The sequence below is a fragment of the Pan paniscus genome, chromosome 20 (assembly GCF_029289425.2).
Source record: "Pan paniscus chromosome 20, NHGRI_mPanPan1-v2.0_pri, whole genome shotgun sequence".
Classification (NCBI taxonomy): Eukaryota; Metazoa; Chordata; class Mammalia; order Primates; family Hominidae; genus Pan; species Pan paniscus.
Genome location: NC_073269.2, coordinates 11,406,199 through 11,412,198, shown reverse-complemented (window position 1 = coordinate 11,412,198; position 6,000 = coordinate 11,406,199). Strand labels below are relative to the sequence as shown.

The 6,000-nt window shown below is 42.6% G+C and overlaps 1 protein-coding gene across 3 annotated transcripts in view; it reads left to right on the top strand.

Moving 5' to 3' along the window:
• Nucleotides 1-4,565: 4,565 nt before the first annotated feature.
• LOC100967790 (putative adhesion G protein-coupled receptor E4P) overlaps nucleotides 4,566-6,000 on the top strand; it is a 47,396-nt gene continuing 45,961 nt past the window's right edge. Inside the window, exon 1 of one of the 3 annotated variants that reach the window (XM_008972681.4) lies at nucleotides 4,566-4,704. The gene's annotated coding sequence lies outside the window, so the exon portion shown is untranslated. The remainder of the gene's footprint in view (nucleotides 4,705-6,000) is intronic. The other 2 variants (XM_008972680.4, XM_003819356.5) reach the window with 2 other exon arrangements.

Genomic DNA, 6,000 nt, shown 5'->3' with positions numbered 1-6,000 from the left:
GTCTTGTGGGTTCAAGCCATTCTCCCACCTCAGCCTCCTGAGTAGCTGGGATTACAGGTGCCCACCACCATGCATGGCTAATTTTTGTATTTTTAGTAGATGGGGTTTCACCACGTTGGCCAGGCTGGTCTCAAACTCCTGACCGCAAGTGATCTACCTGCCTCAGCGTCCCAAAGTGCTGGGACTACAAGCATGAGCCCCCGTGCCCAGCTAATTTGAAGTTTATTTAATTTTTGCTCATAGAAAAGCTTTCCATCATCAGTTCAAAGTCATCTGGTTACCTCCTGACTTAACGTTTTTGTTTCATTGTGTCCAAAGTTATTATTGATCTTTTATGTGTAATACTCATCATGTTAGATCATAATCAGAGAAGTTCCTTGTCTGATTTATCTCTGAAAGTGTATTACCTAGCAGGAGATTGGGGTCACTGATTGGGTTTATAATGTTTGTTGAATGAATACATCTGGGAAAGACCGTGTGTCAATCTACTGCACAGCAACAGAACGTTATTCTGACATTCTGTCTCCTGAAGAGACACTCTTGGTTTTTTTTTTTTTATATCACTCATTTTTTTTATATCACTCTTGGTTTTTTTTTTATACTTTAAGTTCTAGGGTACATGTGCACTCTTGGTTTTATAAATAACGTCATGGGCTGGATGTGGTGGCTCACTCCTGTAATCCCAGCACTTTGGGAGTCTGAGGCGGGTGGATCATGAGGTCAGGAGTTTGAGACAGCCTGGCCAACATGGTGAAACCCCATCTCTACTAAAAATACAAAAATTAGCCGGGGGTGGTGGGCGCCTGTAGTCCCAGCTGCTTGGAAGGCTGAAGCGGAGAATCGCTTGAACCCGAGAGGGGGAGGTTGCAGTGAGCCAAGATCGCGCCACTGCACTCCAGCCTGGGCGACAGAGCAAGACTCTGTCTCAAAAAAAAAAAAAAAAAAAAAAAAAGAAGGAAGCTACTGCTGTCTTAAGATAAGATCTGGTCCTGTAAGATGCATAGAGTTATTTTCTATTGTCAGTTCTATTAGTTAAGAAGTTACAAAGCCCAGATACAAGGAGATAAGACATAGACTTCAGCTCTCCAGAAAAGAATGTCAGAAAGTGTAGGGACATGTTTTAATACCATCTCAGGCACCAAGCACACTTAGCATAAGAGGTTTGTTAGAAACAAAGGTGACAATATTATCTAAGGGCATAATTCCATTGGTGTCCAGTGAACTGGCAAGAAAGATCATACGTACCAGCCACTGAACATGACCTTTTAGGCATCAAGTCTGGGCTGCCATTCTGACAGAGCCCAGGTTCTAAGCTCTGATTCCTATATCCCATTCTTTCCAAGTGGACCACCTACGCCATATTTCCAGCCAATTCACATACTGAACACCACTATTTCAAGGCATGGGAAGTTTGCTGAGAAACAATTCCTCTTAAATGATTGGCAAAGGAGGAAGTGATATTTGTGTTTTGTGATTCAGTTCCACATGTTGGTCAAAGAATGGTGTTTTCTTCTTTTCTTGAAATAAGGGTTTCCTCTTCTATGACAGTTGATAAGAAAGCTAGAATAAGCAGAATCAGGACCAAAGTGTGTATTAATTGGTGACATGGGGAGAAACAGCTGCCCACTCAAATGAGTTAAATGAGGAGGGTTTAATGAAAGGACTGTTTATTTAGGTGAGGGTAGGGCTAAGGGAAATCAACAGAGGATGGTGGGGCACCCTGGGATTAGCAATGTGGGTAATCCAATGGGATTGTGGGTGCCATTGCTAATGGCACCCTGGGATTAGCAATGTGGGAAGCCAATCACTCGTTGGCTTGAAGGCATGAAGACAGGGAGCATTTATAAGAACCTGGAAAGGGCTTTAGCCTACAGCAGAAAAACCCAACCTCTGTCCAAATGTGCAATGCTGGCAGGGAAGAGGAAGCTAGAGAAGTAAACACCCCATCTCTAGCTGCATCAGCTGTCTTTTCTTCTTCCGGGGCTAACCCCGGTCAAATCCAGCTTCACAGCAGAGTACACAAGTGCCTCATGATCCAGAACGTACAGGGAAACCTCTCAATGCACAGGGCTGGTTGCAGAAGGATGGAGAACAGGTGTTTTTCACAATTGCCCAAAGTGAATTGTTAAATGCTTGTTAAAGTTTGGGAAATGACCAGGCCATATCAAACGTTCCTAGACCGAACATTTGCTCCTTGGGTTTTGAAATGGGCTGGTTTCTGTGACGGTGACAGTGTACTGTACTGCTCTACCGAGGCAAGGTGAGATACCCAATGTAGAGATTGGAGAGGAAGGTCATCAACAGATTCTCCTATCCAACGGCTTCTGCTTTTGTTGTTTCTTAATTTGTTCATTGCAGCTCATGAGTCACTCTACTGTCTGTATCCCTTTCTGGGACTTATTCAGATCCTTCAAGAGAGACACAGTCTGAATGGATTGGTCAGTCAATATTCAATATACAGAACTGTTTGAAGGTACACTTATCTTCTTGGCCATCTCATAAGTTGTTGTTTGCCATATGGACCAATCCATGTTCCAATCAGCTGTGGTTGGGAGGTAGAGTTAAATAATACCATGTCTGACAACAAGAGTGCAAATAACCTATTCCAGGACACCTTGGGAAGTGTCTCAGTTGGCCTTGGGTGTATAACAAACCATCCTCTCCCCATTGAATTTTTTTTTTCTTAAAATAACAACTATTTCATTTAATTCATGATTCTGTGGTCATTCTTCAGATCTGAGCTGGCTTGTTTGTTCCATTCATACGTGTTTATCAGTTGGTGGGTATGCTGGTTGAATAGATGATCTGACATGGCCTTACCCACACATGTGGTGATTGGCAGATTGGCAACCAAAGTGATGAATTATTGGCTATCAAGCCTTGGTTTCTTCAACATGGCCTCTTACACTCCAGCAGGCTAGCATTTTTTTTTTTTTGCATCCTGTTAGCTGTTGTTTCATTGGCCAAAGCCAGTCACATGGCCAAGATTAGAGCCAGAGACTACACTTAAAGATAGAGAATTCTTCCATCCCATGGTGCAATCTATCACATGCAGAATTGGGCTATGAGCACACAGAATGCTCATAATTTCAGGGATTTCCTTTGGGTTTAGGCATTTCAGTTTTACATGCAGACAATTTTGTCTTCAGTACAGCTGACAATGGCAGGCTTAATCCGTCTTTCATTTGTCATTTAAAAGATGATGCAGCAGGCTGGGCGAGGTGGCTCACGTCTGTAATCCCAACACTTTGGGAGGCCGATGCGGGCGGATCACCTAAGGTTAGGAGTTCAAGACCAGCTTGGCCAACATGGAGGAAATCCCGTCTCTACTAAAAACACAAAAATTAGCTGGGCGTGGTGGTGTGTGCCTGTAATCCCAGCTACTGGGGAGGCTAAGGCAGGAGAATCGCTTGAACCCGGGAGGCAGAGGTTGCAGTGAGCCAAGATTGTGCTATTGCACTCCAGCCTGGGTGACAAGAGCAAAAGAAACTCCATCTCAAAAAAAAAAAAAAAAAAAAGATGATGCAGCAAACATTTTGAGTGGTACATGGAGGAGGTGACTACCAGCCCAGCTATCCAGCCATATCTATGTTATTATTTGCATAATTTATTGCATTTACTCTTATGAATTTATAAAAATAAATGGAAAACAGAAAGATGAAGGTGTTAACGTTAGGGAAAATAAGACCACATTTCATATATGTAATGAAATCAAGACAAGGAGTAAATTGCTTGATGTGTATTTGGACTTGCCAAATTAGGGCATATTTGCCATATTCATGCTGGATCTTACGAAGATTCTTCTTCTTCTTCTTTTTTTTTTTTTTTTTTTTTTAAATAGAATCTCGCTCTGTCACCCAGGCTAGAGTGCAGTGGCGCAATCTCCGCTCACTGCAAGCTCCGCCGCCTCCCGGGTTCACGCCATTCTCCTGCCTCAGCCTCCTGAGTAGCTGGGACTACAGGCGCCCGCCACCACGCCCGGCTAATTTTTTGTATTTTTAGTAGAGATGGGATTTCACCGTGTTAGCCAGGATGGTCTCAACCTCCTGACCTCGTGATCTGCCCGCCTCGGCCTCCCAAAGTGCTGGGATTACAGGCGTGAGTCACCGCGCCCAGCCACGAAGATTCTTCTAATACAAATGAGACAACAATTTCAGAATACCACCCTAATGAAACCATTGAAAATCTTATCAGCCAAGTCTATCAGTGTAATTCTCTTCAATGGTACCATCCCAAAAACCAAGAATATGGATGAGTCATTTTCCCAAGTTGGTCAACTGGAATAGGAAATGAAGCAATACAAAGATATGTTGACTCCTTTCCACACTCTGGCCTTCAACTCTGGTAGTGAAAATTAAATTAAAAGGACCTCTTTGAAGTTGAACCCATATCCTTGGAAGTTGGCTTCACTCTCCATTATCCCTCTCCATTTCCCACTGATCACCATCACCATTTCCCCGTTCATTTTCTGAGGCACTTTGATATGGTCCACCATGATAATGTACCACTTAAATTACGGCAATGGAAAGAGAACTAATAGACCCTGCATTATGCAAACTCCCCAAACAACAACGCAGCCTCCGTGTCCACCCACAAGACTCCTTGAGAAACCGGAGTTCAAGATAAAGAGCGACGTACTTCCTCTTCTGTCAGTTCTGAAAAGCTACCAGACTCATTGAGAGGCAAGGACTTTTCATCTTTAGGGTAAGTAGTATCTTCCTATAGAAAACAGGAAATATTTTACTTGTGATCATGAATCTAGGAAAAATATTCTGGTTCTGGAAACATTTGCAAGGAGGCCTCATTACATGTCTGGTTACTTTATTTCTTGAAAGCTGCTATGTCGGCTTCTATCTCACATTCATTTTTCCACTTCTGCTTGGGCAAGGAGTGTGTGTGTTGTTATGTGATAGTCTGAAACCTGCTGGGATGCCTTATCACGCACAAAGAAGGGGGCAATGGTGTGTAAAGGGGCTTAAGGTGAACTAGAATGATCAAGATTCAAGAAGAGTCTAAGATGAACATAGCTTATAACGAACGTGTTATGATAAACAAGGAAAACAAGATCTAAAAAGATGAGCGAGTTTCCTAAGTCTGTAGGGTGAATTAACAGCTTTTCCATACACCTGACACCCATAATATACACATCAGCACATGTGTTTAAATGCCAGCCTCACAGTCATCATCATTATCATGGTGGAAGGGTTTTGTCCTTTATTCCTGACCAAAGCAGAGATTTACATGTCAACTTTTTCAACCGGCTGATTATGATCCACAGGAGGAGGCTGGTCCTCTTTAGTGGGTAACGACCACCATGGCACCACCTTAGTGGGTAACAACCACCAAGGCAACAAGCAGAAATGAAAACAACTATAATTATAAAATATCAGTTGCTGCAAATAGTGAGTTTCTTTGTGTGTGATCCTTGGCTCAGTTCTCTGTTTCTGCCTCTCTTTCTCTCTGATGTGAAATTCTTTTCTCACAATTGGTTATGGCCGAAAGTCCCCTACAAATCAGCATCCCTAGAGGCCTCGGCTGTTGTGAAAAATCTTACCACCTTTTTCCTTTCAAAATACTCACTTTAGTTAAACTTGTTTCAAATCAGGCCTCAGCAAAGAAATGCCCTTACCTGGACAGGGGTTCTTTTCATTGAGAATTTTCCAGTTATATTTTAGAGTGGACTTTTTGAAGGGTGGAGCAACATGACTCTAAAAAGAAGACAAATTTTGAAAGAGGAAAGGTATCCAGAAAGTAATCAAGTATAACTCCACCAATGGGACACAAGATTCCCGCAACAGAAATTGATTTCAGTGAAGTAGTATTGTCTACTGCAGAGATTGAAAGTGGTTGGTCTCCTGGTTCTGTATTTAAGGAAAAAGTGGCTGTGGGTGTCTCTAGATAGCCTTTGGTCTCCAGTTCCCCACAGTCCTTATTACATCCCACCAATGGCCTTATGTATTTATGTCGCATGTCTAGATCTTGGTAGACATTGGAGTTTAT